At 34.8% G+C, this 24,661-nt stretch overlaps 1 protein-coding gene across 2 annotated transcripts in view; it reads left to right on the forward strand.

The window, feature by feature from the left end:
• Window positions 1-225: 225 nt before the first annotated feature.
• The window catches only part of LOC149410582 (homeobox protein PKNOX1-like), a 95,515-nt gene continuing 71,079 nt past the window's right edge, over window positions 226-24,661 (forward strand). For both annotated transcript variants that reach the window (XM_089648462.1, XM_089648463.1), the window contains exon 1: window positions 226-524. The gene's annotated coding sequence lies outside the window, so the exon portion shown is untranslated. The remainder of the gene's footprint in view (window positions 525-24,661) is intronic.

Raw genomic sequence — 24,661 nt, forward strand, 5'->3', positions numbered from 1 at the left:
AAAAACGACACATGAAAGATTGGCGCTAAACTGTTCGTAATTCGCTAAATCGTTTGCGCCGTAGGGCGTGTCTAAATCATCGCCGTAAGAATCTATCACCGACAGGCGTCCTCGGGGAGATTTATTTAATGGCCGCGGTTATATATTGTTATCGCGCAGGACGTAGGTCGAGTCGCGCCCGTCGAGGACGTACAGGGGAGTCGCCATTTCTAGATTTGACGAATATTGACAGACGTCGAAAAGTACTCGGTCTAGACATACTGAAAAATCATTTGTTATATTATTTGGTGAGTTGATAAGGCGAACGCGTGCGGTCTGCGGGAAATATCGCCATAACTGAAACACGTCAAATTATTCTTGTCCGTCCACAAAAGTGTATACGAATCTTGTTTTTAGTGAAACTGGAAAATCCTTTATTAAAAACGCAAATAACCTTGTTCTGTCTTTCGCGTGTTTTGACTTCCGGACAGCTCCTGCCAAAAATCTCAGCATCCATGATGATTGGATTACCAGGGAACTCTACCGTAAGTCTCTTTGTAATATACTAATATACGATCAAAACATGTCTATTAAGGATATTTACGTAATTGTGTAAAGGTCAAAATCGACCTGGACACAATTCATACCCCTGTAGCTTTTTTTATCGTGGAATTGTGATGATTTGTCCATTTTATAAGCACCTCTCTGTTTGTTTACGAACTGTCACCTCGCTTGAGTGCCGGGAGACAAATTACTCCCGTACTAGGGCACAACTATGGAAGCCATTATCGCCCGAATGGCGATGTGGCCCAAGGGCGGTTTTGCGCCGGCAATGGCGGGCCGTGTTCGTAGCGGGCGTTGAGGTAATTTGTCATTTTAACTGACAATTTGTAAACACATGTCGGCTACTATTATTGTATTATTCCTTTTGCAACCAAACATGCCCCTTATTGACTGTACACGAATTTACACATTTTAGGGTCAACAGACGTTTCTTCAATGATAATGACAAAAATATTTACATTCCAATAAGCACAATTTATAAGTTGTTTTAGTCGGGTCATGTCTCGTGTCAAGAGTCAGAATAACAAGAGTAGATTTTGTATGAGAGATTCGAATGTAAAGTAAGCAATAGAATTCTGTCGCGGCCAATCCTCTCTGCCTACTCCTGGGATAAACGGCGTGATGGTTAGTTAATTTGTTTGTTACAATCACTAAAGAGAAGATACACATGTGACAATTTATAGAATTTGCAACATTTTGTTCCCCTAGTATGTATTTTTTGTATTTCAAATATGCCGTGCATCGAGATCATTTTCTCCGGGCTTGGAGTTTTGGAGACAATCGCGTTTCTCGTATTCGCGTCTTACTAGGAATTTATATTTATACGTTTATTTTATACTCGATTAATCAAAACTACTAATTTGGATTGTGGGTCTGTCTGTGTAACTCTGTTACTTCTACAATAGACTCAGACAAACGATAAAGTAGGCATAATGTATTTTAACTGTAAAAATTCAGACAAGCGATTAACTACCTAAAATATAATATTTTTATAACAGAAAATTATTTCAATTCTATATTTAAAAAGGTGTATTTTTCTTTAAAGTATTAGTAGGTATAGTATTTTTCATTTTCAAGAAAGTGTTACTTACTAAGGACGGGTTATTTCACGGAATTTGAACAATTCATAAAATATCAATGTTGATTTTCAAGTTCTGTCCGCGAAAGTACTATTCAAGTTCTGTTATTATTTCAGTTTTGTGTAACAACTGGTCAACAATGATATAATAACAAAAGAATCTTCACAGACCTTGAAAATTAACTATAAAATGTTCAAATTCAATGAAGCAACCCGTCCTTAAGTTAATTTTCAAGTTTTTTGAAAGTTCTGTTATTATAGTTATGGGGCAGTTGCTTTACAAACTGAAATAATAACAGAACTTGAATACATTTTTCACATCTGAAAATTAATTTCTGGTCTCCAAACACGGCTAAATCTATTTCCAGGCTTTGTAGCAGTCGTAAGGTACGTTGGTAAATGAATATATAAAATTGAAAGGGTGAATTGAGGGGTTGTGGGTGGGGGTTTGGGGCCCACCTGCTCTCCGGCCAAAGCATCCCGCGGTCCCACGGCGCCCTGGGGAAATGTCATAATGCAGAAGGAAGGGTGATAGAAACACACAGACACCAACCAACCCACAACAAGTCTGATAAATAAACCTTCACTGATCATTCTTAGGCTGGGATCTTTCAAACTCCGTCACTTTTGACCCCATTTTAATTTTTTTACATCTCTAAATAGTATGAAAAGATTTTGATAGGGTTTCACCATCATTTAAAAAATTTCTTCCGGAAGGTTTATGTATATAATACATGCATATTATATTTATAGAAAGTAGAGAAAAGTCGATGTTTTGTAAGTAAAAACAGTTTCGTAAAAATAAATTTTCGGGCGCTTACATTGCTAACGCTGGCTAAACCTTATGAGATACATGGAAATAATGTACTACGAAATTATACATCTTAATAAAGGCTACAGAAAAGTCGGGGATGGTATATGTCTATCTCCTAATGATAATCCCCAGCAACGCCGGGTAAGTCAGCTAATTTATGATATAAATATCAAATCAATATCTGCCGTGATATATAAAAATCAACGCGGGCACCAATCAACAACAACGCTTCAAATAAACGTCGTGAGTTCAATTCCTCGACTGGCTAAGTCCTCAATCACGGTGATTGTAGTAGGAGATTTTTCAAATATTGTCAGGTCACGGGAAGGAAAAATATGGATAAAATGTTGCAACCTAACAAAGATTAACCTTATATTATGTTTTACTACTATACATTTTTCTTGTAATGTTATGTTTTTGTTCTATTATTTCACTTTATAAATTACCTCTTGTATATTTTGAACGTTTACTAAAATTAAATTTAAAAAAAACTTTACAATTTATAATTCACACAAATTACCATGTACAATGGGATATCCCAGTAAGGTCACACTCTTTTCGACAAATGGAAAAAAATATTTATTTATTTATTAATTAACGCCCTTTTTCGGGGTTTTTACAAATGAATATTAAGAAATATAAATTATTGATTTGTACATGACTGAATTTCTTCATTAACAACATTTAACATTTGTTTAAAGATAAAATATCCACTGACTTGGTATAATTGTTTCCCTCCATTAGTATTCTGGGCAAAGAAGAATACATATTATGGTAGTTAGTCCCAGAATTTCTGCACTGAAATAAATCCTGACTTCTAGTATTACGTTGTGGAATCCGGAAGCTCTTCAATTCTAGCAATACCGGACTATCGACTAAATCATTTAGAATTTTATATAGAAATTCCAAGTCAGTGAAAATTCTTCTGTCTAGCAATTTGAGCATATTCATATAATTTAACAGAGTGTTGTAGTTCAACATAATTGCAAGAATGCCCATTTTAAAATTTATAAAACGTAAAAATTTGTTTTGTATTCTTTCAACAGCTTGTACATGTATATTATAATGTGGGTTCCAGACAAGGGAATTGTACTCAAGTTGACTTCTTACATAGACAAAATATAACAATTTAATATACTTTATATTGTTAAAATTTCTTGTTAGTCTAGTTATAAATCCCAACATTTTTAAGCCCTCATTAGAGATTTCTGTCATGTGGTTAACAAATGAAAGATTTGATTGAAAAGTGATGCCTAAGTCCTTGATTTGTGTTAATGTCTCAAGAGCATTGTTATGAATGTTGTAGTAAAAAATCACTGGATTTTTTATTCGAGAAAATCTAACTATTTGACATTTTGAGATATTTAAGTAAAGTCTATTTTCATTACACCAAATTAATAATTTGTTGATATTGTCTTGAAGAATGTTGCAATGGCAAATACTTAAATAAATAGTTCTATAAATGTTGAAGTAATCATCGAAAAGTAAGATAGATACATCATGAAAATTAAAAAAAAAATTATAACCCGCAACCCCAAAATGTTTGTTTTTCGTTAAAAACAAACCTGAACTCGTCATTCTTAGCCCGGGTTGTTTCAACCTCCTTCACATTCGATCATCAATCTGTGCCATTTTGAATTTTTAGTATGTCACACTGCTGCAATAATTATACGGTCAAAATATTATATAAAACTGGAATAATGAACTTTTTAGACACAATTTTTTTACTTCTAAAATTCTGCTAAACTCTATAAATAATATTTACTAATACGCGCTTTTAATCTGTAATGTAGCGTAGTCCTGTTGTAACTCGACCGTTTTGCATTCCGTCTGTCCGTAAATTTGTTTGTACTTTCTGGTTCCGTTTTGAAATGGTGGGTGGCCGTTTAATGGTTCATCTATTTATCGTTTTTGTGTTTAATTCGTAGAACTCCATTTAATTTTTTATAAAATTTAATAAAAATCAAATTTGATAATATAATTATTAAGTTCTGCAAGTATTTTTTGGTTTTTGTTATTGTATTTATTGTTTTTGTGTTTAATTCGTAGAACTCCATTTTTTTTTAAATTTAATTAAAATCAAATCTAATAATATAGTTGCAGAACTTAATAGTTATATTATTAAATTTGATTTTTAATGGTTCGTTTAAGATTTTTTCTTCAAACATGAAATCGTCTTGTTTATTTGTACCTTCTTTTTCGCCTTTTTTCAATATTATGGTTTGTTATTGTACTCCTAGGTACGGGTAAGGGCGCAAACAAATAATTCGTCTTAATATTAATATTGATTTTCCATCAACATAAATTGGCAGAAAGAACACATCAAACCCGTGCAACTAGAATTGGCTCTAGATTGAACACTATTTATATCAGGCACCACTTATGTTTAATATTCTTCCAAATCATACTAAGGACGGGTTGTTTCGGAGAAATTGAACAATTCTTCAAATTTCAAAATTTATTTTCAAGTTCTGTTATTATTTCAGTTCTGTCAAGTAACTAGCCTATAATGATATAATAACAAAAAGGACTTTCACAGAAACCGAAAATGAATGTTGAAATTTGACGAATTGTTCAAATGCTCCGAAACAACCCGTCCTAAGTCTACCAATTCCCTAGTTAAATTTAAAGCGTCAGCTACACTACTCGCTTCGACGCTTCGACGAAGTCGTCGACGAAGTTAGCCGAAGTTCGAAGTGCGTTACCACACACTCGTGCAACTTAGCGAGTAACTCAGTCCAGTCCTTTTAGCCCAGCTACACTACTCGCGAAGTTGATCGAAGTTGACCGAATACGATACTGTGGGCACGAACTTCGCTTCGCTTCGGGCAACTTCGCTTCGCTTCGCCCGACTTCCGATTGTTGTCGGTAAATGCGCCCGAGTCAAAGGACTCGAAGCGTCACGGCATAAATAAACCAATCACTGACTGGTTGGACTGAGTTACTCGCGAAGTTGCACGAGTGTGTGGGCACGCACTTCGAACTTCGGCTAACTTCGTCGAGGACTTCGTCGAAGCGTCGAAGCGAGTAGTGTAGCGGCCGCTTTTGACTCGGCCGCATTTACCGACAGCAATCGGAAGTCGGGCGAAGCGAAGCGAAGTTGCCCGAAGCGAAGTGAAGTTCGTGCCCACACTATCGTATTCGGTCAACTTCGATCAACTTCGCGAGTAGTGTAGCTGGGCTTTAACCCTAGAAGCCTAATCTATTTTATAGGTACATAAAGCCTTAACATACGTCTCAGAAGCGTACACATGTTAATGACAGCCAGTAGGCCAAAATATACCAACTTGTGCCCTATTTTTCGATAGAAAGGTAAGGTTGGTATGTAAACTAATAATAAAACACAGTTTTATCAATGAAAACTACTATCACAGGTATTTATTACAACGAATCAAAACATTATGCTTATATTCAAACAAAATAATCATCTTCTTAAAAATCAACTTGAACATATGTTTTTTTTTAAATATTCATATATTTTTTTAAGATTAATTTCTTATTCTTAGGGCAAACATTAAAAGGAATCATGCTTTCAATTACTAGATATATTTTTAGTGCAATCTACAGAGACATCAACTTTGTGCTCAGAAAATATCGATTTTTTGCACTTACAGCACACTAATTTCGACATTCTCTTTTTTTTAGCAGCAAAAAGGGCAGTATTTACGATTTTCGGGCTCTGGTTCTCCTACCTGAATTTTATTACCTGAATCAGTAGGTTTTGCGAGAATTTGGCTTATATTTTTTAGTCGGAGCTTCAAGTCTGAATCCAAGGCTTGACCGGATCTGTGCTGGGTTGTTTAATAAATTCTCTTTTGATTTGAGAGTTTATTTGATCATGTTGTGGCCATAAATTACAGCAGAATTGACAAAAGCAATGTTTAAGATGCCATAGAATACACCCATTGACCATTTATTAGTTTTCCGGCTGCACGTCATTGAGGAGCACATTTGATCAAATAAATCTACTCTTCCTTTTGTTTGGTTGTAGAAATGAATCATGTCTAGTTTGCCACTTGAATTATTAATTATTGCACTTTCATCACAAGAAGATAAACGGTAAAACATACTTGCAGGTTTTGGCTTGTACGATAGAAGTGTCAGAGGGCCATCAAAACAAAACGTAGAACTGCCAACAGGTCGAGATCTCGAATTCTTCAATTAATCGTGGATTTCCCGCCTATTTGATTGGAAAGTGCCCACTAGATTTGATTTGTAATTTGAGCTGGTCCTCGAGAGGTGCGGACATTACTCATAGCTGAAGTTCTGTGACATGATTGACCCTTATTAGTTGACCAAACATCCCGCGTCCATTCTTACTGCGAAGAGTATTTGCAGGAACACGATAAATTCGCCCTGAGTTGGCAGATTGCGAAGCATGAGCAGAATCAGATGCTAGGTCAGCTTCTGCAATTTTGAGTCTGCTTCTTCTGTGGGAGCAGGTTCTTGTAAAGGGAAAGCCTCTTCATTTACATAGTTATTCTCATCTTCTTTGAATGTCGTCCACAAACTGGCTGTCCTCGTCTTCAGAGGCTGATTCTGCCAGAGAAAGACTATCTTCTTAGTCTAAGATTTTCAAAATATCGTTATTGTTTAATACATTAGACCATGACATGTTGGTATCTGAAACAATGCCAAAATAAACATAAAATGGACGAAAAATTCACCAAAGTAAAAACACATAATCTTAGTTAAAAGTTACACAAAGCCTAAACATACGTCTCGCAGGCGTACTATACCTCAAAAACTCAAAAATAGTTGGACTTATCTTAGCGATACAGGTACCATCGGCGAGCTCCCGTCGGCCACTGGGTTGGTTAACAGGTTCGCTGCCGGCGACTCCGGTCGGAGCCATTCGGCGTCTGGCACTGGGTGCCGGCGGCTCCGGCCGGAGCCATGAGTAGTATGTCTGCACAAACATCATTTTCCTGCCGGCACTCTCGGCGAATGATTGTTTCTGTAGTTGGCGTTGTTGTTGACAATTGTATCAACATTTTGTAGCAATTGGTTTTCAAGAAAAAATTAGGTTATTGTTGTAAAGGGCCATTTATAAAAGTAAACGATAAGTTTGTGTTTTTTAATTTTTTTGTGTAAAATTTTTCTTATTGTCATAATGAGTGATGATGCTGGACCATCTCGTCCTAAAAAGTCTCGTCCCTTACGTAAATTTCTGCAAGTTGAAGACATTGAGAGGGAGTTAGAAAATGAACTTGAGTGCGTCAATGAGTACCACCAAATTTTATAAATATTTTTTCTTCATGAGATGTGTATTACTTTCGTTATCTTATTTGAATTGCTACTTGTATTTTAGTTATTATTTGAACAAAAGACAAAAAAAATTGTCTATTTTTCTTTTATCAAAATAATAAGAAGAGAGTAAAAAGAGTGCGACTAAACGGACGAAACCGCCGGCACCTGCTAAGTGATTTTCAACCGTGGTGCCGCACAGTGGGCTGAAAATCGCCTTTCATAGACATAGAGACTTGAATTTTCAAGGGTATTTTTTTTGGCTAGAAATGGATTCTGCTGATCATTACTATGCTATAAAATGTCGTACGAAGCAATTGCGTGTACAAATGAAGGAGTTATAATTTTTTAAAGAAAAATTTGTATGGCGCTGACATTAAAAATGAGGCTATCTCTGGAATCATAAGGTTGGCCGTTCTATCTTTACACACAGATAATACTACTATTTATTTGTATTTTTTGACATACTTCATATTGTGGCGCAAGGTGCGATTTTTTTTTTTTAAATCCTAAAGTTGAAAAAAAATCTTTTTTTTGTTGATGAATCATTTTAATGCTTAAATGCTTTACATATGAGTATGCTTTGTCTAGTTTACAATATTTTATTTACACTGCAAGCCAAAACACTGTGCACAGTGGGCTGAAAATCGCCTTTCATAGACATAGAGACTTGAATTTTCAAGTGTATTTTTTTTGGCTAGAAATGGATTCTGCTGATCATTAATATGCTATAAAATTTTGTATGAAGGAATTGCGTGTACAAATGAAGGAGTCATCATTATTTTAAGAAAAATTTGTATGGAACTGACATTAAAAATGAGGCTATCTCTGGAATCATAAGGTTGACCATTATATCCTTACACACAAATATACTACTATTTATTTGTATTTTTTTGACATACTTTGTATTTTGGCGAAACTTGTGATTTTTTTTTTAAAAATCCTCAAAGTTGAAAAAAAAACTTTTTTATGTTGAAGATTCATTTTAATGCCTAAATGCTTTACATATGAGTATGCTTTGTCTAGTTTACAATATTTTATTTACACTACAAGCCTAAAAGCATTTAAGCATTAAAATGAATCATCAACATTAAAAAGGATTTTTTTCAACTTTGAGGATTTTTAAAAAAATAATCGCACCTTGCGCCACAATATGAAGTATGTCAAAAAATACAAATAAATAGTAGTATTATCTGTGTGTAAAGATAGAACGGCCAACCATATGATTCCAGAGATAGCCTCATTTTTAATGTCAGGGCCATACAAATTTTTCTTAAAAAAATTATAACTCCTTCATTTGTACACGCAATTGCTTCGTACGACATTTTATAGCATAGTAATGATCAGCAGAATCCATTTCTAGCCAAAAAAAATACCCTTGAAAATTCAAGTCTCTATGTCTATGAAAGGCGATTTTCAGCCCACTGTGTGCCGCTTGGCACCTAGGATCAGTTATATTGTGCATAGGCGGCAGCGAACCTGTTAAAGAGCACGAGGCGCTAACTTCAACAGTTATGCTGCTGCCACACGCAAAGCTCACATCAAAAGTTAATGTACAGCGCATCATCTTTTCTACCGACACACGACGCTATCAAATATTTCTTCCTATGGTAGGAGAGGGGGTCAGTTGAATTCGAGAGCGGCCGAGGAACATAATTTCATCTGTCAAAGTGACAACTTTACTCACTGACAGCTTGAGCACGTTTTCGAAATGGATGATACTTGTCGCCTAATGCTGGATCTGTTGGACAGCTCATCCTCAGATGATGATGCCGCCAACTATATAATTATAAATGCTATTTATAAACTTTTTAGATTTTAAACAATCTGCGCGTAAATAGCGCATTTTCACATAACCTGACATAACCTCTCCGTGGAATCAGGAAATTCGCAGTTCGCACGCCGATCGACGAAAGCGACATATAATAAATTATTGTAAAATAAGCTCAAGTCGATTTCCAAAAATGTCGAAGGCAAAGGCGGCAAGGACCAACACCAGGGCAGGGAACGAGAAGAGAGCACGAGAGCTGACGAGAGCAAACCAGATTACCCAGGAAAACAATCAACAAACGAACAAACTAGAAGCTTCTCTATGTAGGTATCAGGCCGTCCAACTTTATCAAAAAACCGAATGATATTACCATATAAACATACTGAGTTAAATATATTATTAATTTTGAAAGGGCGAAAATTTGTTTACTTCAAATTCAAATATTGATTATATTTATATTTTAAATATATGTTAAGTATGTTTGCCAAATAAAGTTTTTTTTTATGTTTCTAAATTTACTAGCACACATGACGATATGAGCTAACATAATAAATAAGAAATGCATTATTAGGCTGTTTATGTCATGGCTGTCAAAGGGAACACGGAACTTAGTCGGTAGCTCCGCAATTAAAATGACCCCCTCTCCTTTTTACGGCGGAGAGGGGGACGCATAACTTTTCAAATATCGCGTCGGGAGCGGTTACGTAAAATAAATTCGGTTAGCGAAGTTCAGAACCACACTTATAGCGCGTTATCTTTTTACGTGTGTCGGGTCTGTATGGGATTGTATGGCGAGCGCTATTGTGCTTTATATTATCTGTTGATGTGAGCTTTGCGTGTGGCAGCACCATTGGAAAGAGAAATAGAATTTAAGATTTTGTGTACGCCTCGCAGGCGTAGATAAGGCTTCTAGGGTTAAAAAGTTAGTTAAAATGTTTTTATTGACAGACGATTGTCTTAATATTTTTTCATCCTTGTCCTTTCTTAAATAATAAGATTTTATATAAGTCCCATTTGCTTAAAAACTGAATATCACCCTAGTTGTCTTTATTACTTACTACTTTGTTTATTCTTGGTAATAATGATTAATAATTAGTTATGGTTCAAATATTGTAACAATATACTGTCAAATTACACCCATCCGGTAACTCATCTAATAAATATTTTTCTTTCTTTGTGAAATATTTTGTGTTTCTATGTAGTATTACTTTATATTTGTGATTAGTCTATGTTTGCTTCACTCAAATGTAAATTGTTAACCTCATTACAGACTTAGGACGGGTTGTTTCGGAGAATTTGAACAATTCATCAAATTTCAACGTTCATTTTCAATTTTTGCGAAAGTTTTTTTCAAGTGTTTTTATTTCACTTCTGTCAAGCAACTAGCCCATAATGATATAATAACAGAACTTGAATAGGACTTTTACCGAACTCGAAAATGAATGTTGAAGTTTAATGAATTGTTAAAATTTTCCGAAACAACCCGTCCTTAGTCCTAGTGAGGTTGATTTTTCTGAGAAAAAACGTTATTTATGTATAGTGAGATGCAATAAATAAATAAATATTGTAAAGCATAATTTTCGAAAACGTATTTTAATACAATAATTAAATTACCGCCCTCTTTGATTGTAACGAACATTGCGTTTAATAATCGTTTTTTTAAATATTTTAAATAGTTCGCTCCCTCTAATATTCGTACTTACATATCTTCCTTTCAAACCATCTTCTTTTTAACGCTTGCTACGGGGCCTTTAATATGACTGAGATTGAAACAATCTAATCTTAGTTTCTTTATTTATAAATAACACATCTGCCCTGATGATGGACACTGCAATGCTGTCCGAAACGTTGGCTATAGAAGGAGTTAGCGCAACACGGCATAACACCCCAAAAACAAATAACAAAAATACTTTTGGCCGTGAAAATCTTAAATCATATGGCCGGTTGAGTTGAATTTAAAAAATTGCATATACCAAAATAATATAATTTTGTTGTTCCAAAAACAGCAACAATGTGGACACGAAACTTTTAACATCTCTTATGCAAAGATACCAATTTTCATATCCGAAATGGTTCGTTAGGGGCGTCGATGTTTTAATATTAGTATTTTGCCTAACTCCGTGGTCGAGGGGTAAGGCTCTCGATTAGCAAGCCGAAGGTCGCGGATTCAAATCCCGGCGTGGGCAAGTAAATTTTATTTACGATGAAGCTACAAGCCAAAAATGTGTATATTCTTTGGATACCTTATGTTGTAGGTAATAGGCATTAAAATCGCTTGACAAATGGAGTCTAGAAACGTTCGATTTGAAGCACAAAACTGGTTATTATTTATTTTGTAAATAATTTCATAAGAGAGCAAAAAATTTAATCAATTTAAACTGTCACAGATAATCTTAGCTATAAAACTGTATTTTTTAAAGTTGTTTTATTTATGCGTTCATACATTTCTATTTAATTTTTTTTTTTAAGTTGTGTAGGTACATTTATATTTTTTATTGAGTAATTTATTTTTTTATTTGTCTTCTATGTACAAGCGAAACGATAGGAATACCTTCAATTTATCTAAAGCATTTTTGGTATTCATAATAAACACCAATTCAAGATTAATCAAAATAGTGATTTAGCATTAAGCTTTAAAATATGTGTTATTTCACAATTTATACATTTAAAATAATACATAGTGGTCTTGCGGCACGTTCCAAAGTGGAAGATACTCTCAGTATCGCCGTGGTGTAAGACCACCATTCAGAATTTAAACTTTATTTGAAATGGAAATTGAAATGTTTGGTGACCAGATCTGAATAGCCAGGTACTCTCCCACCTTCCTCTTCGGCATGTCTTTCCTCTCCCCACTATCTTCAGCCTCACAACATACTCCAATTGGGGATGCCATAGTCTCACTGGCTCCAGATGGTTGGGAGCAGTTGGGACTCTTGTACGGTATTCACATACATAAAAAAATTATGTAATTTATTTTATAAAAACAAAAATAATGTGAGGAAAATGAAAATGCCGAAGGTCTGTTGTAATTTTGTTTTCCCCTTTTCTCTGGTTATGTATACGATTTAATAGTTTCAGAATCCTTTTTGTCAATGAATGGCAGCGGTGGATTTAGCCTTACCCGGAGTTCACGTCCGACATACCGATTAGATTACACTTTTTGTTCCCGGACACTTTGAAGCACACAGCAGTTAAGTACTGGGTGACTATAAAGAAGCCAGAGCCTGCAAACTTAGGGCCGCGGCCTTAAGCCCCCGCATACCAAATTTCTATCGATTTATAACAAGTTTCTAGTTAACTCTTCAAGTTTTTATGTTCCAAAAAAAGTTAGTTTTGAAGATAATATCTATACATCTGTTATGCCGAAACGTTAATTATATGAAATAACCTCGATATAAACAAATCGCAAATTATTAGAAAGCTCCGAAAATTATTAGAAAAACGTTTTTTTTAGTTTTTTTTTTATAATGATAAACTAATCTTTATTGGTAAGACAAGTTTTTTTAGGCATAGCACAAAGGATTACTAATTATGATAAGCAATAATTATTCGCCTGAAATATCCATAAAAATTGAAAATATCTCCCGAGTAAAAATAAATGCCGCCGACGGGAAATGAACCCGCACCTTCTGATGTCCAGTCAGTTGCTCTGGACCACTGAGCTACGTCGTCTTAATAATTATCGTTTTTAATACAAGCGCGCTCCCTCTAACATTCGTATTTACATATCTCCTTTTCAAACCATCTTTGAACGCTTACTACGGGGCCTTAAGTCCTGCAGACTGGGAGATAGAACAGTCTATGCTGTCGGTGAAGGAGATACCATCGTACACCCGATAATGAATCCACTCCATGATAGACGAGTTTTCAAACCATCCACATCAGTCTGAAGAAATGTGTAGCAATGTGTACATCCCTTCTGACCTGTAGTGGTTCATTCCGAGCATAACCAAGAGAAATTCAATGGGGTAGAACCACGAATAGTAGCCATACACTACCCCATGTAGGGAAATCTAAGGAATTTCTTCGGAGCTCTCTCTAACATGAGGGAATATTTTTCCTGGTGTGGCAAATATCTGTGCTTTAATGGTAATTACTAAAAAAAGTAATCTTGCTTTTTTTATTTACAAATATAAAATTAAAAAAATATATGTATAAGAAACTATTTTGTTGGATTTAAATTTAATTGGAACATAAATTTGTCGTATATATATTTTAAATTTCGACACAAAAAACGCTTTTTAATTTATATTTCATTATATATTAACATAGTAAGTTGGAAATAACTGTCATTAACTCACAAAGAAATGTCACAGTTGTCATATTTTAGAAAATTAAATACTTTAATGGCCTATATTTTCTAATTTAAAACATAAATAAATAAAACAGCAGATATCCGTACTAGATATTTGCTAATCCGTTTAATTAAAAAAACAATTATTCGGTTTGGTCGTATTTTGGTAGTATTTTGGACTCAAATCCTAATTGAAGTTTTGTATGAAGAAGGCGCGCGGTGGGATCACACTGGGTCGACTTACGCTACATATGCGATGCATTATGATATCTGGAATAATTACAATCCATATATTTTCTATTGAAATTTCCGTACATTTCCATAGAAAATTATTGTAATTAGTCCAGATATCGTAATGCGTTGCTTATATAGCTTGTTGTGCAATATAAATTCAAATATCGAAATTTTTAGCATAAAAAAAGCTGCCTTTAAAACACAAGGCACGTTACTACTAGTCTAGTAGATATACTACTGTTTATGTAATTATAATTTACAAATGTATTTAACTCTTAAACCCTACCTGGAGTACTAGAGTACCCCACTGGTGTTTAAAATATCATCAATTTTAACAATATTGCACTGTTGCAAAAATCGCTCTAGCCAATCTACTCTCGATAATTAGCGGGGGGGGGGGGGGGGGTGAAATTGCAGCTGCTTTGTTGGTTTCTGACGACGAAGAGCTAAACCTAGGAGAAGATTTAGAAGATGAGCCCGACGGTGTTATCGAGGATTTCTGGGACCATTTTGAAGTCGCATCTCACAAAGACGGTGATAAAGATAGTGTGGAAGGAGATGAAGAGTATTTAATGCCTGACAATGACGGGGCTGGTGTGCTAGATTCTCTATTAGTTCTGTACGGAAAAGGTCATAATAATCGACATAAGTGGACTAGTGTTAAGCCTTCTCGCTCAAGAATGCCTCGCCGCAATATTTTGTTGCACCCACCTGGTATCGTCTTAACAGAAACCTGACAATGACAACATGTGACAATTGGTTCACGTCTATAACCACAGCCAAGAAGTTACTGGAAAAAGGTAAAGCATTAGTTGGAACTGTAAAGAAGAATAAACGAGAAATTCCTCAGGTTTTCTTGGACACTAAAAATCGAGAGAGATGCACATCAATGTTTGCCTACGATGAACCTTTCACACTTTTGTCGTATTTCATCTAAAAAGAAAGTTGTAATCATGCTGTCCACCATGCATGACAACCCTGACAAGGATAGTGAAGTGTACCTTCCAGAAATAATACATTTCTATAATAAAACCAAATGCGGGGAGGATGTGTTCGACTAACTTTGTAAGAAGTACTCGACGTCCAGGAAGATCAAAAGGTGGCCCATGTGTCTCTTCTACGGGTTGCTAAATGCCGTTGGTGTCAACTCTTGGGTCTTATTCAAGCTGTCAACTAACATTGATAAATAGAAATTAACCAAGCGGCGTGAGTTTGTCAATGGCACTCATAAAGCCTCATATCAGAGCAAAATTACAATAGCCAAGTTTACCCCGGGATACCAGAGAAACTATACGTGCAGTCTTGAATATTCATATTGAAGATCATAGGCTGGTCCCTGATAATCCCAAACCTGGTCGCTGCTGCTTTTGTCCGCGCACAAACTACAGAAAATCTCGATCTGTCTGTAACACTTGTCGCCGCCATATTTGTGTTGACTATCAATACAAAATCTGTCCTTCATGTGACGACAAAAATGTTTATTAGTATTTATTAAAAAAAATATTGTCTTTTCTTATTACTTTGCCATAATAAAATTAATTTTCAAAAAAATATCAAAGACTTTTATTTTATTCATTTTTTTTGCGCGGGGTACTTCAGTACCCCGTGGTAGGAATAATTACATTCCCAGAGTGGTAGGGTTTGAGAGTTAAAGCACACTAAAATTAACATTTTGTAATGTTTTTTTTAAATAATAGACTGAATTGAATACCGTAAGGATCAATCTTCACCCTGCATGATACAGCCGGAAACAGCTAAGCGGAACTGCATTCGCACCAGTCACGTAGGTTTCGATACACGTGGTGCGGTACCTTCCTATATCACGTCTTTCATTAATATTGACCCGGTTTATCTCACAATGTCTCAAAGATATTAGTTTTTTTTGTTCTTTTTATTTCCGACTATGACTAAATATTGTGTGTAAAAATCGCAGGGTGTAACTTGACTTGTCCTACAGAATCAAAAAAAAAATCATTTTTCAAATATAGAATAAAAGTAATCGTCTATTAAAATAAATTGTGGTAGGTACTTTATCGCTTGGATTTGAATGATTTTGAAAATGACACTCGTGCGTACGCACAAGGAAATTGTCTTGTCGAATACCTACATTTTCGATTTGTATGCCGTTCGATGAAGAACGGAGAAATCTTAACTTCATTAATGATTTAGTTATTTTCAAGCCTCTGTGATTGCATTCTTTTTTCATTACCTACCACATTTTTTACAATAATATCGCTATTGTTATCTTCTATAGGTTGTATACGTCGATAATAGAAACAAGAGAGATGGGCCATGAACCATTGTTCAATTCCATTGTGTGAAACCGCGCGCACAACGCGTCCCGCCTAAATCTTTCACCAATACTACCGCAAATCACACCTAGGAACAGCAACGCCCCTATTGTATTTAGCATCTAACGCAAAACATTAATTGGCTTTGCCGCTTTGATAGTCTGTGCAGTTTTGTTGTAATTCGGCGACAGTCGACAGAACGCTTTCGTGCTTTATTATCATTATATCCCTTTGTTTCTAGTATATTATGGTAAGGTTTCTTCACCATCTAGGATTCTTGCTGCAGAGTCTCCATTTTCTATCTTCGTCGAACGTCAAAGCGGTGCTGCCAAGGTCTGTTATCTATGTGAGGATATTGTGTCAGCGCTTTATTAGCAGCAGACACATACCTGAAGGGATGACGAACCTCGTGCTGGAACTGTTGGTGGACGCGGCAGTTTCTCTCGCTGCAGCAGCTGTTCCAGCTTCTTCACCACCTAGGATTCTTGCTGCAGAGTCTCCATCTTCTATCTTCATGTCACCTGTTCCTAGGGTTGCCAGCTCCCGTTTTATGAATTAGAGGATTTGATACGATTAAATAAATGACATAAATATGATGAAAATAAAGGACATCAATATTTTTTTTAATAAAATGCTGTTATGGTATCAGTTGTTACATTTATTAATAAAAATCAATGTTAATACACAATGTTAATCGAAGCCAAGTAAGTAGTACGACCTTAATTAGTCATTTTGCATTTAAAATAATAAATAAAGTTAATACTTGGTATTACTTTTGGCTGCTCTAAGAGCTTCTTCGTTTTCTATAATGAAATTATAAAATTGTTTGCATTTCATCTTGAAGTTCGACTTTATTTGTAGTTCTGCTTTTACAGTATCAATATTTAACTTATTTCGGTTTTTGGTCCACGTATTCGTACACAAGGAAAAAATCCTTTCGGCTTGGGCATTAGAAACGGGGATGGAAAATACGTATTGTACTATTTTTAGCAGATTCTTGTTTTCATCCGTAGATTTGAGAATACAAAGTATTGTCCTCTATTGAAGATTTTAAATTAGAGGACAAGATCAATTTTTGGGTCTGAAATAGAGGACGTCCTTTAAAATAAAGGACGTCTGGCAACCCTACCTGTTCCTGTTCTTCATTTTACTTTACTTAACTTCACTTTATTTTGGTAATATTTATATTTTTTGTAATACCTGCATTAACTGTAAAGCGATCCTGAGGTGATAACTGATAACTCACAAAAGCGGCGCTATAAAAATTGTCAATTATTATTACTACCTACGGTTGTATCTTGGGACTAGTGAGAACCCGGCAGTAATTTAAAAAATATATATTTAATAAAAGATCATAAAATTAATCCCTTACTATGAGTAGTTTAGCAGACTTGACCTCCTCTGCGGTACCTACCCGTCATCCTACAGATAGGTACTAGATTCTTCCGACTAACTTTTATTAAATCGCATAAAATACAACTGTCATCTCGTTCTGGGGTCGCGGGCGGCGAGAGCGGGGGCGGGAGTGGAGCGTGGGCGGAGCGAAGGTCGGGGGCGGGAGGGGAGGACCGCTGGAGATAATAACATGGAGATGAGAGAATACACGATTTTTACTTTTACTCTGCTTCTTTACAGCGAGGAAGACAAATTTTTGGGGATTTTTTTGACGATTTTTGCTAAACAGGGGGACGGTATCTCCCGATTTTGCCGCTTGCCGCCGGTTTGGTCCAAATTAAATGGTGTTTTCTGGAAAGCGTCATCACTGCTCTCACTGAGAGTATATGGGTTATGGGGGTATGGCGTTGCTTGGAAATTTCTTTTTTTAGAAATAACTTTAAGGAATATCAGACGGTCCTATATAGATATACAGCAAAGCGCGCAATCGACAAATCTGTTTGAAAGTGATTTCAAAATGTTTGGAATTAATTAATAAGAATAACCCTATGTGGCGTTGCCGTAAAATTACTTTGTTTAGAAATCACTCTATAAGCCCAGCTACACTACTCGCGAAGTTGATCGAAGTTGACCGAATACGATAGTGTGGGCACGAACTTCACTTCGCTTCGGGCAACTTCGCTTCGCTTCGCCCGACTTCCGATTGTTGTCGGTAAATGCGCCCGAGTCAAAGGACTGGACTGAGTTACTCGCGAAGTTGCACGAGTGTGGGCACGCACTTCGAACTTCGGCTAACTTCGTCGAGGACTTCGTCGAAGCGTCGAAGCGAGTAGTGTAGCTGACGCTTTAGAATATGAAATTAAACTCCGTAATCTTACGATACAGGGCAGAATCCAGAAATCTGTTACAGAGTGGTTTTTAAATGTTTAGAATTACTTAAGAAGAATAACACTGAATAGATAATAGCCTAGTGAGGCGGTATTTGAGAAACCTCAACTAACTGTACTTTTTTTTCTTTTTACCTTCATCATATTATGTTTGTATTTTTCTGTTAATTTTATAACCTAAAAATAAAAGTTACAAATCAATGTACACCATAATGTGTATTTATAGTTGTAATGTGTAAACTTTCCTAAATAAAGATATTATTATTATTATTAATAATACACACTGAAAATGCCTTCCATGTAGATTTGAATGGAGACCGATGTCACCACTGACTCGGTACCTTTTGGTTCTAACCCATCTAGCACGCACTTTGTCTTTCTTATACACTTACCTGAATATCGTCATCCAATTTGAATTTCATTGTGATGAAACACAGTTTTGTATTGGAAATTTAAGACCGATCGGCCAAGAATTTTGGATCACGAAACCCGCCAGCATCTTATTTCTTCTAAAAATATCAACATACAGGTTATAGAATTTTCCTATTTCTTTCAGATAATTTAGAAGTTTATAAAATGAAATACATAGATGAAAACACACATAGAATGGCATAATCAAAACACTTTCCCCCTTACTAATAAACGTGTTTTAAATTTTACACTAATGATATACATATTGATTCCTGGTATTAATTATTGTACCAGTATTTTGTTCTTGGCAAAAGATGAGGAATTGAGAAGACTATGGACGGGTTTTTTCACAGAATTTGAACAATTCATCAAATTTCAAAGCTAATTTTCAAGTTCTGTTATTATTTCAGGTCTGTGAAGCAACTGGCCCATAATAATATAATAACAGAACACGAGTGGGACTTTCACAGAACTTGAAAATAAACGTTGATATTTGATGAATTGTTAAAATTCTGCGCAATGTCGAAAGTTCTGACTATTTTAGGTCTGTGAAGCATCTGGCGCATAATAATATAATAACAGAATCTCAATGGGACTTTCACAGAACTTGATAATTAATGTTGATATTTGTGATTGTTCAAATTCTGTGAAACAACCCGTTCTAACAGTTTTGCAAAACAAATCCATGAGAATAATTCTAAGATGAAACAAATATTCCAAAATTAAAAATATGACAAGGTAACGTCTTTTACAAATTGTATACTTAAATGTAATAGTTTTTCTTTTTAAAATGTTTAACGGCCAACAAAGTTCGTAATTTATGCGAAAACTTAATAAACATCATGACAAATGGAATCACTCTACAAGAAGAAAAAATCGAATAGGACTTCCCTTTCGAAAGAAGTAAAATCACAGAACTTTTTACTGTACTTTTTAAGATCTTCCAAGAAGTAACGACCAATGTATGCAAAACGAAAATGTGTCAAAAATTTTAAAATGAGTGAAGAAATATTATGTGAAGTGTAATATTTAATTTTTGTAATTTGTAAAGTTAAATTTTGTAATTTTAAATACCTGTACTTAGTTTGTAACTTTATTGCTGTAGCAATATATTAGTGTGTGATTTTTATATTAGCACATGCGTAACCACTGTACATACTCGTATGTACTGTTAGTTAAATACATAGCTATGTGTACTATTAGTTAAATGCATAGATAAACAACCATTTAGGATACATTGATGGTCGTTTATCAGTTATGAAATTTTAAAATACGTTAATTAGTAAGCCCATTATACTAATTTGTTATGGATTTCCAAGCCCACATGTTTATTTATTTAAATAAACAATATTTAATTGCACACAAAAAAATAAAAAAAAACAAAATTCTAAATAAATTTTACTGAGACCTGTTTATATTTGTTATATCAACAACATCCTTATAATCATTTCCCAAATTCTGTATACGGTGAACGGGAGTATACAATTGTGATTCCGTGTTGGAGTTGTCGCAATAATACTAAAAATATTGTTTTGATGGTATATGAAAAAAAGTAGTTCGGGGTTGTTAATTATTGCATTTATGATTTTATATAAACAAGTTAAGTCATTAACTAAGTTTTGATAATTTTAATAATTTTAGTTGATACAGTGGATAAGCAGAATTGACGCATTCCCTTGTAATACCCGTTCTGATGTTAACAAATCTTAACAATTTATTTTGAATTCTCATAAGTGAATGATAGCGTATAACTTGATGCAAATACTGTTGAGCTGTAGTCGAATTGATGACTAATCTATGGTGACCGGGTATGTCATCAAAATGACAATTCAACACACCTACAAAAAGTGGTATAAAGTTATGAAAAGTGACGAAACAAAAACTAGGTTACATAGGTAACTATTAAACCTAGCTTTTGTTTCATTACTTTTTATGACTATATTACTTTTTAAAGGTGTGTTGAATTTTCATTTTGAAGAAATATCATGGAACCAAAACTAATTTTTCATACTTGGTGAAACAATGACAACAATGGTTCTATGATAACTCAAGACAATGACAATTCAACACACCTTTAAAATGTGATATAAAGTCATTAAAAGCGATGAAAAAAACGAACCTATTTATCCTAGTTTTTCTTCACTTTTCACGACTTTATTATCGCTTTTTAAAGGTGTGTTTAATTGTCATTTTAATGGGTCACCGACAAAAACACTTTAAACTAATTTCAACGAACTGACTCGCCCACTGTATCTTCTACATGTGATAACCTCTACTCTCTAATAAGTTGATCGACGGAGTAACAAAGCGAGTGACTCGCCACTCGAGCACTCGCCAAGTGTAATTCGGCCATAATAGCGACGCCCTCTATTGTTTCTCTATCTGCACAGACAGACTGAGCCACAGCAACGCGTGGCGGGGTACAGCTAGTGACAAATACAATTTTATTAAGGTTTGTTTTTTTTTTTATTGGCTGCATATTCTTTATATAAATCTCAATTTTCAAAGTTTTATTTGATGTAGTAATTTCAGTATGATTAATTAAATTAAATTTTTTTTCACAAAGTATGCACCCGAATAATTTATTTTAGTTGCAGTTGTTAGCACTATATCTTTGTTGGAGTTATCTTAAAGTAATGGGGTTTTATTTTATTTTACGAAATCTCATAATTAGACACTTGTTTATTTATTTATTTGTAAATACGGTAATACCTACGTAAACAAGAATGCATGTTCATTCAGAAAGTAAAAAATTAAAATATGATGAAATAATTACTAATACGAATTAAGTTGTCGAAGGGATTCGTTATAACTGAATAAATAATATATTTTATCCTTAGAAAACACATGACAACAACTCTCTGAATCCAAACCTATCCAAAACAACTACATCCTCAATTTCTCATTAGAAAACACATAACAACTCTTTGAATCCAAACCTATCGAAAAAAACTACATCCTCAATTTCTCATTAGAAAACACATAACAACTCTTTGAATCCAAACCTATCGAAAAAAACTACATCCTCAATTTTTCATTAGAAAACACATAACAACTCTTTGAATCCAAACCTATCGAAAAAAACTACATCCTCAATTTCTCATTAGAAAACACATAACAACTCTTTGAATCCAAACCTATCGAAAAAAACTACATCCTCAATTTTTCATTAGAAAACACATAACAACTCTTTGAATCCAAACCTATCGAAAAAAACTACATCCTCAATTTCTCATTAGAAAACACATAACAACTCTTTGAATCCAAACCTATCGAAAAAAACTACATCCTCAATTTTTCATTAGAAAACATATAACAACAACTCTCTGAATCCAAACCTATCCAAAACAACTACATCCTCAATTTTTTTATCCACAGAAAATGCTGTTACAAAAGTCTCAATGGTGAACCGAGCGCGAAATATTTTGACATTTAATAACAAAAGACTTAAAAATACTGGGCGTCTTTATTGGTATTTTTTATTCAGCGAGTGATATTGTAGCATTGTAGGGGTTCGGTTATTATATTAGGTACCTACTTATTTATAGTTCGTATTTTGTGTTTTGCCTACCTCCAAAGAGTTGCACGATTTCATAAGTATTATAGTGATAAATTTTTGCCGTGTTTCGCTTACTTCTTATTTAGTCAACATTGCTTAATGTCAAAAGAGACGCCGGACTAAGCATTAGTTCTTGGTATCCGGTACGGACGGCTACACCATAACGAAACGCCTACATTTTTATACCAAAATACCGGCCCTAAGAGGATTAACGCGCGCATCACTCTTGAATTTGGCAGCCACCTCTGGTCTGGAGCTCCAAAATACTTGAAAAACATCCTAGATTGCGAGTAACAAACGATATATTGAATGAAAGATTCCCCTATCTTAACAAACGGATTTCAATCTTTAGAGCTCTGGCGTCAGGTGGGAATGCTATCCTTGTTCTACCAGTATTTCAATGGAATATGCTCCGAGGAACTAGCGTCATCGATCCCTTCGGCACCGGTGCACAGTCGGGAAACACGCTAAACGCGCACCCAACATTATTGTATACGGTTGACAATTATCACATGAGAACGGGGCTTACTTGCTTACTACTCGTTCTTGAGTTCTACTGCTCGGTTGAGGACGATTCGCCGGCTTCTTGTGTTTCTCTATTTATTCCTCCCTCCTACAACATGAGACACTCGATTTCACGTAGGACTAAGATACACCTAAATCTACAAAAATAAAGTCGGAATCTAGAACGACGTAAGTGATGAAGGCGTGTATATAGATATGCGACGCGAGGCCGCTGTGTATTGGATGGACCTACGGTCGAATTCACCCTATCAGGCCTAGAAAATTGATCTTTCTGCGGGGTTTATTTTAATTAATTATGATAAACGTATTACTGAAATCTGTCTTACTTATTGGAATACTAAAATCTGGTGCTCACCCCTAATTTTAGAGTTGAAAAACGTTTTATAAATTTTTCAACCCGTTTCACATAAAATATGTTAACAGTAAGGTACTGTTTTTATTAATCTTAAATATAAATTACTTACATCCTTGGGCATCGAAAAGATAAACAAGTAAAATATTATAATTACGAATTCGTCGGAATTAATTAACTCTGAGCCTCGGGCAAATCCTTGTCATTGGAGTCATTGTTAGAAGGGCCCGTGGTGGAGGAGAAAGGCCTCGACTAGCAATCCGGAGATCGCGGGTTCAAATCCCGACGTGCACAAGAAAAAATTGTTTGATTAATATTTGTTATTTAACAATTTATTCATTAAAAATAATATACTACTCTCAGTATCGCACTGGTGTAGGACCACCATTCAGAATCAAAACGTTGTTTAAAATGGTTTTAGCCCTGTTTGGTGACCAGATCTTAAGAGGAAGCCACAAGCCAAATATGTGTATATTCTTGGTGTGCCTTATATTGTCACGAATGTAGGTAATAGGCATTAAAATCGCTTGACAAACGGAGTCTAGGAACGTTCGATTTCAAGCACAAAAGTGGTTTTTATTTACTACGTAAATAATTTTATAATAAAGCAAAAAAGTTAATCAGGGGAAACTGTCACAGATAATCTTAGCTGTAAAACTGTATTTTTTAAAAGTTGTTTCCTTCACGCGTTCATACATTTCTATTGAAAAAATATTTTTTAGTAGTTTGCATTTATATTTTTTACTGAGTAATTTATTTGTATTCTACTCAAGCGAAACGATAGGAAAACCTTCAATTTATCTAAAGCATATATTTTAGGTATTCGTAATGTACACTAATTCGTTATAAAGATTAATCACAATCGTGACTCAGCATTATGCTTCCTGTATCCCCTCCCTACTACTTTCAGCCTTGCAACATACCCCAATTGGGGATACCATAGACTAAATGGCTCTAGACAGTCGGAAGCAGTTTGGACTCTTGTGCGGTACTCACATTAAAAAAATTACATAAGGGCTCTTTACCTAAATCTATAAACATTAGGTACCTACGTATTCCTGATCACTGGGAAAAAAAGAATGCTGATGTGATGTTCAGTAATTTGCCTATATTTTGGAGCCAGGTCATTGACTCTACAAATGTTTGTCAAGTCTTGCTTTTAAATATCTAAAAATAATAAACGCGTCCAATATGATTGCGAAGTAGGTTACTAAAGCAACTTTTTGATTATGATTATTTGGCATTCGACAAAGTATCCCA

The sequence above is a fragment of the Hesperophylax consimilis genome, chromosome 27, assembly GCF_061612785.1.
Source record: "Hesperophylax consimilis isolate HC1 chromosome 27, BYU_Hcon_1.0, whole genome shotgun sequence".
NCBI classification, from domain to species: domain Eukaryota; kingdom Metazoa; phylum Arthropoda; class Insecta; order Trichoptera; family Limnephilidae; genus Hesperophylax; species Hesperophylax consimilis.